Source organism: Dermochelys coriacea, chromosome 7 (assembly GCF_009764565.3).
Source record: "Dermochelys coriacea isolate rDerCor1 chromosome 7, rDerCor1.pri.v4, whole genome shotgun sequence".
In the NCBI taxonomy this organism is placed as follows: domain Eukaryota; kingdom Metazoa; phylum Chordata; order Testudines; family Dermochelyidae; genus Dermochelys; species Dermochelys coriacea.
The window spans coordinates 109,705,424-109,718,156 of NC_050074.1; positions in this window are offsets into that span (position 1 = coordinate 109,705,424).

Sequence of the window (12,733 nt, forward strand, 5' to 3'; positions counted from 1 at the left end):
TTTCCACTGAATGCATCCGATGAAGTGAGCTGTAGCTCACGAAAGCTTATGCTCAAATAAATTTGTTAGTCTCTGAGGTGCCATAAGTACTCCTGTTCTTTCATTCACTTCAGAGGAGCTACTCAGGCTCTAATCGTGGAAATGCTTATGTGTATGCTTCAATTTACTCTGAGATGCCTTTGTCCACACAGATTCTGCTGTAGGTGTAAGCACCTCATGCATGCTGGAAGCCTGGCATGTTTTAGCCAGCTCTGTCCATTGGGGCTGTGCATACATACATGCTGCACACTCTTGCACCCACTGTAGCGAAGGTATAAATTTTGTAGCAGCCCTAACCCCCACTCAATTCCTTCTCATCAACCATGGTAGCAAGTCGGAGCCCACAGTGTCCTCCTGCTTCCTTGTAGCTCTTAGGTAGTTTAGGACTGTAGTTAGTAAAATAGCTTAGTGTAGATTTTGATAAGTTTTATTTAAACACATTGGCTAAAAGACAAAAAACCTTTTTAGTCTTGCCTAGGCACCAAGAAATAGCTCTGATGGTGCAGAGCAGGTCTTTGGACTTCAAAATCTGTCCTGCCTCTGAGATTGCTGTGTCTGCTAATGATGTACATTTTAAAAAAGTGCTTATTGTTGTTTGGGAGAATCACACATACCTAATAAGTGAGCAAGTTTTTGCTCTTTTTCTGAGTGCACACAGAGTACTTGTGATGCCTTTCTACAGTAATTTTTTATATAGAAATCTATGTGAAATATGTCTGACTCCACAGTACCCTCCTCAAGAGCAACCATTTCTTGCTGTGAAGCCAGTTTCTTCATGTAACCTGACTTTGAGAGATGTCACTCCAGGGCATGAGATCTGCTTTTAAGAGAGCATCTGCTGCTGGCAAACACTCAGCGCCTGCTCATTCCTCCTCAGGTCAGTGAGTTGCTCCTGCTACCCAAGGCAGGAAGGAACAGAGCTCTGCTGATGGGCTTGGGCTTGGCACTGAATGGGGACAAAGTTCTGCAACTATCTAAGGAACTTCCTTAGGAGACCAGAGATGAACTGAGAAAAGAGGCTTCAGAAGACCAACTTGTGACAAAAAGTGTTTTGAAGACCTCATTGGATGCCTCTGACACTGCAGCCAGATCAATGGCCACTGCAGTCTCTATGAGAAGAACATCTTTGTTGCAGTCATCAGGAATTCCTAAAGAGGTTTGGGCCACTATTTGGACATCTACCTTTTATGGTTATGCTCTGTTTAATTCTCAGATGGATGAGGCACACTACGGTCTGAAGGATTCCAGGGCGATGCTCTGGTCTCTTGGTCCATAAGAGGAAGCAAGCAAGATCTTATTCATTTTCTAAGCGGAAGTCTCCATCTTTCTCATATCAATATTGTGTCAGAGCCTTGGGCAACAGCAGGTGATCCAGCACTCACACCTGAATATGGGAACTGGGCCAAATTGATAGATTGAGGATAAACTGGAGAGAGTTAAAAGCTAATTACCTCATGAATTCAGAGGCATGGGCGGCGCGTTTTATGGGCCCGTCCTGCCCAGGCACCAGGAATATTTCTGTCCCAGGAGCCTGGCTCCAGCAAAGTTTCTCACACACTCCCACCATGCTTCCCCCGGCCCCACCTGCTGTCCCTGGGCAATTTAAAAGAGCCTGGGGGCTCCCACCACCACCCAGCAGCGCAGTGGGGCTGAGCGGCTTCCTGCACGCTCGTTCCACGTGGCTGCTGGCAGGTCCTTGCAGCCGTGTGAGGGGGTTGTGTCGCTGCACACTACCCCTACCCGTAACGCCCCTGCGGCCAATGGGAAGCTGCAGGGGTGGTGCCTGGAGACAGAAGCGTGAGGAGACTCCCCGGCCTGCCCCGCCTAGGAGTCACTGCCGGAGGGGGTGCCCCAGGTAAGCACTGAACCCCTCATCCACTTCCAGAGCATGCACCCCCACCCCCTCCACAAACACACCCTTTGGCCCCCAAATTTTCTCTTGCACCCCCACCCCCTCTTGCCCCCAAACTCCCTCCCAGAGCCTGCACTCCAGACCCCCTCCCACCCCAAACTCCGTCCCAGAGCCCAACCTCTCACCTCTTCGGCACCCAAATTCCCTTCCAGAGCCTGCACCCCAATCTCCTGCCCCAGCCCAGAGCCTGCACCCTGCACTCCTCCTGCACCCCATCCCCTGCCCCAGCCCAGAGCCTGCACCCAAACTCCATCCCAGAGCCTGCACCCCAGTCCCCATCCCCTACCAAACTCCTTCCCAGAGCCTGACCCCTCACACCCCTGCACCCAAACTCCCTCCCAGAGCCTGACGTCTCACCCCTTCTGTGCCCAAATACCCTCTCAGAGCCTGCATCCCCACCCCCTCGTGCACCCCAATCGCCTGAACCCCAGACCCCCTCCCCCCACTCAAACTCCCTCCCAGAGCCTTAGACAGGTGTGTGTGGGGAGTTTGCGGGTGGGGGGGGGTGTTCTGGCTGTCCTGGGCACCACCAAAGTTTCTACAAACTTGCTGCCCCTGCTCAGAGCGTACAAAAGTACAGGAAGGAAATGCGAAAGGAGAGAGAGAGAGAGAAAGTGGAAGAGCTGTAGGCCAGGCCCAGGAAACTTTAGGGCATGTCTGCGCTGCAGTAAAAAAAACCTGCAGCACCGAATTTTCTGGACTGTTTGATGACAGTTTATCAGCCAAACATATGCAACATGGAACCTACCAATGGAAGTTTCTCACCACATGCTATCACCTCTCATTTGGTGGACAGATCTTTTAAATATCCACCAACATGTTCTGTTTTCACCACTGCCCCCTCAAGGACTCTGGTGACAAATGTGTCCAAGATAGGTTCGGACGCTCACTTGGACTCTCTCTGAATTCAAGGCACATGGTCCTGAGAACAGTCTAAATTGCACATAGATATATTAGAGCTCAGGGTCATTCATTTAGCCTGCCAGGCATTTCTTCCCCTCTTTGAGGATATCACCATTCATATTCTGATGGACAATATGACTGTTATGCTCTGTATAAGCAGAGAGGGCTAAGACCTCTGCCCCAGCCGGGGCTGAGCTCCCAGCCTTGGCCCTGGCTGGAGCTCCAAATCCAGAGCCACTCCCCCTCTTCTGCCCACAGACCCACCCGTGGACCCACCCCATTCCACCCCTTCCCTCGTGGCACCGCCTCTGTTTCGCCCCTTCCCCTGCAGCTATGCCCCCATTCCACCCGCACTCTGCTTTTTCCCCCTGAGGCTCCGCCCCCACTCACTTCATCCGTCCCTCCGCCGCTGTGGCCCCGAGACTGGAAATGTTTGGTGCTCTCACCGGGACCCCAAGAGCTTCTCCAGCCTCAGGGCCAGGGTGGGGGGATATTTTTCCAGGGGCTCCAAATCCACCACTGTCCCCCTCCCCCGGTGGCATAAGTTTTCCTGCCTTCATTGTGCACTGCCCTTGAGAAAGACCTCTACTAGAAAGACGTATTAATTGAAGTGAACACATTTCTCTTCATGGTCTATTCAGAATCATCCAAGAAGCCTTGGACTTCTCTATATCAGTCATCTTGGAATATTTATTGTCTTTAAACTTCCTCTTGTGTTATTGTCTTTAGACTTTCAGCGGGATCCACTTAGCTGCTGTATCAGCATATCATTCACTTGCAGATAGTCACTCAATTTTTTCTCACCCTGCAGTATATAGATTTATAAAAGGTCTATTCATGTTTTTCCACCAGTTAAGGAATCATTGCCCCTTTGGGACTTGAATGGAATACTCACATTGTTGATGGACCCTCCATTTGAGACAATGGGAACATGTTCTTTATTTCATCCTTTTGTTAAGACAGTGTTTCTAGTAGCGATTGGCCCACAGAGTGGGAGAAATTCAAGCATTAATGGCAGGGCCACCATATATTGTCTTTCAAAAAGGCAGAGTCACACTCAAACCATAACCAATGCTTTTTGGCAAAAATAGTCTTGGACTTTCATATGAACCAGTTTATACACCGACCAGTGATTTTGCTTAAATCTCATGATTCTCCTGGGGAGATTAAACTCCACAGACCAGATGTATACAGGACTATGTCCTTTTATCTTTCTAGGATGAAGTATTTTCATAAATCACCTAGACTTTTTGCGACTCTTACTAATAAGTCTAAAGGGCAAGCTGTTTCCTCTCAAAATACTTTCTAAATGGATTACAGACTGCATTAAAGATTGCCTACTTTCTGTACAAATTTCCTATTCCAAGTTAGGGCTCATTCTACTAGGTACCAGTTGTCAAGGTTCCTTCCCCACTCTGAACTCTAGGGTACAGATGTGGGGACCTGCATGAAAGACCCCTAAGCTTATTCTTGCCAGCTTAGGTTAAAAACTTCCCCAAGGTACAAACTTTGCCTTGTCCTTGAACAGTATGCTGCCACCACCAAAGCGTTTTAAACAAAGAACAGGGAAAGAGACTGCTTAGAGACATCTTCCCCCAAAATGTCCCCCCAAGCCCTACACCCCGTTTCCTGGGGAAGGCTTGATAAGAATCCTCACCAATTGGTACAGGTGAACACAGACCCAAACCCTTGGATCTTAAGAACAATGAAAAATCAATCAGGTTCTTAAAATAAGAATTTTAATTAAAGAAAAGGTAAAAGAATCACTTCTGTAAAATCAGGATGGTAAATACCTTACAGGGTAATCGGATTCAAAACATAGAAAATCCCTCTAGGCAAAACCTTAAGTTACAAAAAGACACAAAAACAGGAATATACATTCCCTCCAGCACAGCTTATTTTACCAGCCATTAAACAAAAGAAAACTAACATTTTCTAGCTAGATTACTTACTAACTTAACAGGAGTTGGAAGGCTTGCATTTCTGATCTGTTCCCAGTAAAAGCATCACGCAGACAGACAGAACCCTTTATTTCCCCCCCCCCTCTTTGAAAGTATCTTGTCTCCTCATTGGTCCTTTTGGTCAGGTGCCAGCGAGGTTATCTTAGCTTCTTAACCCTTTACAGGTGAAAGGGTTTTACCTCTGGCCAGGAGGGATTTTATAGCACTGTATACAGAAAGGTGGTTACCCTTCCCTTTATATTTATGAAACCAGTCAATAACCGTGGCTTGTTGAAGAGAGGTTACTATTCCTGAAATCTGTAGAGCAGCTACCTGGAGTTAGGTACCTATGTTTTCCTGTCAGTACTCCATTGTCATATCTTGTAGATCAGATGCTCACTTTTGCAGAGCTGTTGTATAGTCGTTATTTTAATAGGGATTCAATCAGCTACCTCCTTGGAAGGTAGTTGCTAGCCACTTACCTACAGTGGGTCCATGTGGAGAAATGCTTGAATAAGAAAAATAGGTTACTTATCTTACAGTTACAAGTTCTTCTGTATGCCTTTTATACCTTCTCTGAAAGGGGTGCAGGGCACATGCATAGCCCCAATGGATGCTACTAGCTAAAAGACTCCCAGCTTGTTCTCGTGAGGTGCACACATATTCAGTGAAATTTGTGAGGACTAAGGCATAATGAAAAACTCCTCTTACTATAAAAGTAAATAACCTGCCTTTAAAATATTTGCAGAACCAGACTCTTACGCTAGTGTAACCGGAAGTAAAATGTGGCCCCATGCTTGGGTTTGGCAATACTGCCACAGGAAGATGATTCAGGAAAGAGTAAAGTCAATAGGCCAAGCCTTTTGGTGACTCATTAGGCAGTTCAGATCACATGGTGTTGGCTTCCCCTTCTTTCCTTCTGCTTCTGCATGTATCCAGGTATCTAGTTTTATTACATTACTAATCTCTATTGCTTTCAGCAGCTGGAAATGAGGAGGAGGAGCCAGTGGAAGTCCTAGGGGTTGCTGCTATATAAGAGAAGGAGACAAAGGAAAAAAGAGTCCTTTCCAGGGACAGACCTATGGCTGGCACTTGAGCTGCCAGCCACCATCAGCAACTGCCAGTGGGAAAGAAGTATTCAGGAAAGAAAGGAATTGGGCAATATGTGCAAGGGAGGAGGGGACCAGATCAAAGAGAAGCACCATCAAAGGGAAAAGGAGAGCATAGGAACACATTCAGAAGAGAAGGGGAACAAGCTGCCAGGCAGCATGGGAAAGAAAACGGGAGAAAGGAGACAAGAGGTCAGGCAACAAGTGCAAGAAGATAGGAGGCCCCACAGCAGAGAAGCATGTGAATGAGAGCTGGAAAAGAGAGAGAGAGAGAGAGAGAAAACAGAACAGATGGAAGGGGAAGATGAAGCCATATTCATTGTATTGGTGGGTTTTGTCCTTTGCTAACTAAAGAAAGCTCCTTGTAGCTTAGAATCAGGTTTGGAAGATTAATTTGAACTGGTATCAGTCTGATGATGATGTTACCCGGGGGTTCTTTGAACCCAAAGCTCTTGGTAACTTTTACTCTGTGCGAGGTGGTGTCAGGAAATAAATCAGGGGAGACACGGCTGTCCGACCAATAGATGGCTGGCACAAACAGGACAATACACCCAGGGTTGTGAGTTCAACCCTTGAGGGGGCCATTTAGGGATCTGGGGCAAAAATTGAGGATTGTTCCTGCTTTGAGCAGGGGGTTGGACTAGATGATCTCCTGAGGTCCCTTCCAACCCTGATATTCTATGAAACACAAGAGTGCTTTCACTTAAAGCTAAACTTTACTTAGTCTCAAGCACCTATACACACATCCGCAACAGGTTAGTAAAACATCCCCAACCCTTGCTAATCACCAAAGCTGAGTGTGGCTCTTGAGTGGCACAGCTGCCAGTGGGAAACACAAGATGCATCCAGAGAGAGAGAGTCCAGTCCTGAAGAGTCCCACCACCTCAAACTTTTCCCCCTTATTTATACATTAGTAATAGAATGACATGTCCCTTAAAGAAAACTTGTTAAGCAAGCAGTTCCAATGGGCAAGCAAGAGGCTCCTTCTGATTATCGATTAACCAGGTGTGGGTTTTTTCAGAGTTTGCAGCCTTGAGGCCCATTCTTGGGGCACATCCTGCTCTTCTAGATGCATGTATCAGCAACTTCAACACAATTCTTATAATGAAGGATGCAGGGTCAAGCTTCTCTCTCTGTGGCACCCAAAACCCCCCTCCCCTCCTGCGTTGGTTAAACTGAGACTGCTGAATGGCCAATTTACAGCCTGCTGACTTGGCTGCTTTTAGCAATAAGCCATAGTGGTTTCAGGCACTTTACTGGTTTGCCAAAGTTTCCCCGTACAATCTAGTTTGTCCCCAAAGGCTTACTGTGCTGGCCAGCTGAAGAGGAATGGGGACAGTGCTCCTAGCCCCAAGGATGGACAGCTAAAGAGGAGTTGCTGTGCTTCCTGGAACTGAGGGGAACTCCAGGTAGTCTTCCTGGATTAACTGAACCATTAGTTATCTGATGGTTTTGGTTGTTCCCTGAAACCTTTAGCTAATCAGGATACCACTGCATTGTCTATATCTAGACATATTTTCCAACCCCAGGAATACCATATATTGATGCTAGTAAGAGTTACACACTCATCATGGGGAGAATAGACTTAAGGCTGTGCCCCATCAGTCCCATTTGCAGCATTGTTTTGAACCATAGGGTTCTACAGATAATACTTCACTCGGTGTACCTTATAAACAGGCCACTGAGAAAATTAAATCTATTTAAAAATAGCTTCATAAAACATACACAGAACATGTCAAAGCTAGTTTTATTACATTGCTAATCTCTATTGCTTCAACTCTTGTAACCTGTTCTCTGGGCAGTCTCCTTCACTTCAAACACTTTTCATCACACTGAACACTCATTCTTCTGCACAGCTTGTTCCTGGTACAGATACAACAAATTCTGTCCTGAAAGAAGTTCCTGAGACATTAGGAACTACATATGATAAATCAAGACATATGGGCACTTTAAGAGGATCCAAGCGGCAGCTATTGACAGAGGGATACTGTAGACGCATGGTTCCATTAGAGTCACATTGTCAGGGAGTGGGATAGTGCAAAGCAAGTGCAGAAAGATGGGGCATTTGCAGGAACAGCCCTGGCCCTTGCTGATTTAGGGGCTGGCTCTGTGGTTCATTCCATGGTGGCAAACCCTACTTCCCAACACAGATATTTGAGAAGGAAATACATGAAGGGTCTTCTGGAGATTTCAACCCCCTTAATCCCCTTCTACGGGATTTTAAGGGGGAATCCAGCTCTACAATATACAGGTTATTTTTACAATTCCTTTTAAAGGGACATCAAGCTGATTTGTCCCTGCATTTTAAATAGCTTAAAAGATGCATAACTGTTCTAAATGTCTTCCTGGTCTACAGTAAAGGCCACATTTTGCCCCATTTACACCCCAGGTAACCCCATCGTTCTCAGTAGTGTTCCTAAGAGCAGCACAATTTGGCTTTAGTTGTTTATTTTTACAAACAACCATTGCAGTGCTGAATAATTATGAATACAAATCACTACCTTTAGAGGGTCTGTTGTTACCATGGTTGCAATATGTATATGGCGCCCCTCATTTGAAATACTAGTATTTCTAATCATGCTCCCAGTTCACAAGAATAAAGCTGTAAAAGAATTAATGTCTGAACAGAACTCCCATTGACTTTAATGGGAACTGCACAAACACTATGGGGGGAATAGACACCCAAGTATACATACTACACAGGAACAAAGCTGTTCAGGCCTGCATGTTGTAATCACAGTGCACGTACACAGCTTTCCCTAATAAGAGCATATGGGGAGTCATAAGGAACACAGTCAGCTCAAATTTAGCCCCAAATTTCAGATTTTTGTATAATTAAGCTTTTCCAGTAGAAAGTATCCCAAGAGCGATACAAAATATTTCCTATGTTTGTTTCGATTGCATTTTAAAAAACAAACAAACATGGCGTTGCAGCGTTTGCAGCCCACTCACTATAGCACTCAGATACTGAAAGTGAACCTGCAAACAAAGTAAAACTGACTCATTTCTGAAGTCAAAGTGAAACTGACTGTCCAAACTCAGAAAAATGCAAAAAAACCAAACAGCATTGGCAGTGAAAAGTACTCTTGATTTTTAAAATTCTTTCATTTTACTAATGTAAGGTGTTATTAATAACAGAGGTAAATTCATGTGTTTATTTACAATGTATTAATTCTAGGTTGACCATGTCCCTTTCATCTTGGATAATTTGGGTTGCACTCTCTCAGTCAACTATTGGTTTAGGAGGAGGTATTTGTGCCTACAAAGAGATCAGGAAAATCTGCCGTCTTTCATAAGAGATTAGGAGATGTAGGGAGCAGATTCCCAGCGTTGGGTTAGTGTTACAGGCCTCCACCTAGTGGATAGATTGCTATTCTATACTCATACTGCAACGGGCTACAATAATTAGGAATCATTTTTGCCATCCCGGGAGACTACAGCACATTTGGATTGTCCCAGCCAAAGCAAAAGAACAATTGTAGGAGCTCAGCATGCCCAATCGTGGTGATATCACTGCCTTAAGAAAGACGCAGATCCTAAATGAAAACCAGTTGAAAAGGGAAAGGGAGAGGTTTCTTTCAGCATCATTAAAAGAAGTGAAAGCAGGAGGCCACGTGGGGAAGCACAAGACCCAACAGTAATGTATGTGTCTTTCTCTCAACTTTTCCACCAAGTTCAAAATCCTGGTCTATTTATTGCTGCAGTAAATTTTAAAAATCTTTTTTCGGAAGCTGCCAGTGTCACTGCTATTGCTCTGGCCTCTGCTTTGGCACAGTTGTAAACAGTGACTTCTTTTTGTGAATGGATAAAAAGTGGTGCCTCTAGAAAGGCTGATCCAGAAAAAAATGCAGACCAGCATGTGACGGGCTCTGGGTGCCGAGCCAGGCCACCCCCGTTGGCCCAGTGTGGGGTTGGTACACACTGTCATCGGGTTTTCCTGCTACTACAGGGAGTTGCAGCCAGGTGGGCTCCTGTCCCCTGGTGGGGCCGTATAAACAAACAATCCATGACCCCTGAGCCTCTGGGCTGGGACCAACACCCACAACTGGATGGGGCAGAACAATGATCCATTTGTAGCCCCTGGGCAGGGCAAAACAAACAGTCTGTAGCCCTTGCCTCAGAGCTGGGACATAAAGCAGACAGCAGTCATGCCTGGTGGCCCGTGGAGTGGTAGGGAAACCCAGCCCCATCCTCTCCACCGGGTTCCAACCCAGGGCCCTGTGAAGTCAAGGAACTCCATGCTAGGGGGTCAGGCATCAGCTTCTTCTACCTTCCCTGGGTCACTTCCGACCACAAGTTGCGTCCTGGGCACCTCCTCAGCAGGCGACCACCAGAGGCATGTTGCACATATGCTAAGATTCTTAAGGTTCTGTATGGCTTCCCATCACGATAGTATCGGAGAACCGTCACACAACATAAATTACACCAGCATAAGCGCTCATGTGCACAGCACTGTGTTGGCGGGAGAGCTTCTCCCACCAATATAGCTTCTGGCACTGGCGGAAATGTTTTTTTATGCTGACAGGAGAGCTCTCTCCTATCGGCATAGAGAGTCTTCACCATATGTGGTCCAGCTATACTGGTACAGCTGCGCTGCTGCAGCGCTGTATGTATAGACATGGCCTGAGGTGTCTTTTGGAGGGGCCCACTGGAAGAGTAGATTCTCCTTAATGGCACATCAACACATGGCTGGCTAGTCTTGATGTAAATCTGTCTTGTGGGTATACCCACAAATACAACATGTTTAGTAACAAGCATTCAGTAAAATTTGATCACTTCATACCCAATGATGATATACCCATTTCAACAAGATATCACTGTTCAGCAGATCACAACTTTTCCAGTGATATCTTATATGGCATATTTAGAACAAGATTTAATGCAATTGTGTAATAGTGGTAACAATACTAGTGTAAATGGTCAACTTCCTTTTTATACAGTATCACACTCCCTTGCTGCAGTTTGAGCCAATTACTTCTTGTCCTGCCCTCAGTGGTTAGGAAAAAAAACCCCACCCTCTTCATAACAACCTTTTCCATACTTGAAGACTGTTATCATGTCCCCCTTCAGTCTTCTCTTCTTCATACTAAACCAACCCAATTTTTTCAGTCTTTCCTTGTAGGTCATGTTTTCTAGACCTTTAATCATTTGTGCTGCTCTCTTCTGGACTTTCTCCACATCTTTCCCAAAGTGTGGTTCCCAGAACTGGACACAGTGCTCCAGTTGAAGACTTATCAGTGCTGAGGAGAGTGGAAGAATTACTTCTTGTGTCTTGCTTACAACACTCATGCTAATACATCCCAGAGAACGATGTTCCCTTTTTTTTGCAACAGTATTACATTGTTGATTCATATTTAGTTTGTAATCCAGTATAAACCCCAGATTCTTTTCTGCAGTACTGTTTTCTAGGCAGTCATTTCCCATTTTGTATTTTTACAGTTGATTATTCCTTCCTAAGTGTAATACTTTTCATCTGTCCGTAATGAATTTCATCCTATTTATTTCAGACGATGTCTTCAGTTTGTCAAGATCATTTTGACTAATGCAAACATTCATTACTTTTTTTCACTGCTTTATCCCCCTCTTGAATTGCCCCTTTCTCAGAAAAAATGTGTTTAAAAACTCTTGCATAATGACAGGTTTCAGAGTAGCAGCCGTGTTAGTCTGTATTCGCAAAAAGAAAAGGAGTACTTGTGGCACCTTAGAGACTAACAAATTTATTTGAGCATAAGCTTTCGTGAGCTACAGCTTATGCTCAAATAAATTTGTTAGTCTCTAAGGTGCCACAAGTACTCCTTTTCTTTTTAAAAACTCTGTACAGCAGTGCACAGCTCACTGACATAGAACCCAATCCTCATAGAGTTGGGATAAATCAACTTTGTTGTATTGAACAAAATGGCAGTATACTGATTTACCGCCAGGTGAGGATCTGCCCTTGAATATATTCAACATTACTTGTCCCACCAATTTCAATTTCTTAGGGCTTGTCTACACTTACCAGAGGATCAACACTGCGGCGATCAATGCATCGGTGGTCGATTTAGCAGGAGACCTGATAAATCAACCACTGATCGCTCTCTCATCAACTCTTGAACACCACCTGATCGAGAAGAGTAAGGGTAGTCAATGGAAGAGTATCTCCCGTTGACATCGCATAGTGTGGACCCTGTGGTAAGTAGATCTAAGCTACCTTGATTTGAGTTAAGCTATTCACGTAACTCGTGACACGTAACAAAATGGCTGGGAAGAAAATTAAGCTTGACAGAGAAAGAACCCAGTGTGAAGCATACATGGGCTGTAATATAACTGAATTATGAGCCTTTGAAAATTGCATGCCCAGTCATTTTTTTATGACAGTGATATTTGTAATGGTGAGCACGACGAAGGAAAAGGTGCTGTGTGTGTGCATGTTGGCTAATTTAGCTGCACACACAATTATTCACAGAAGGCAGGCTCTATAACTGTGCATTTCCTAAGGTGTGCATTGAATGAAGTATTAGCTTGCCCTATTGAAAACTACGCATTAAGGCCCTGATTTTGCCTTTGAATCCATGAGAGTTTTGCCATTGACTTTAATGGGAACAGGATCAAGCCTTTGAGGCCCCAATCCTATATGCTGTTCCATGTAACTTTACCCCTGTGCCTCTTCAGGGAGCAGTAAAGATGCTACACATGGATAACTAAAAGTTGTGGCTTTCCTTGACTTTCGAGTGCTATGAAACCTTCATGCTTTCTTAACATAAGCTGCTTTTATAGCATACACAGAACAATGCCAGAAATGTTTTGAGCTCCCATTTCTGTTTTGTAAGCCAGTGTGTTATGTACATTTT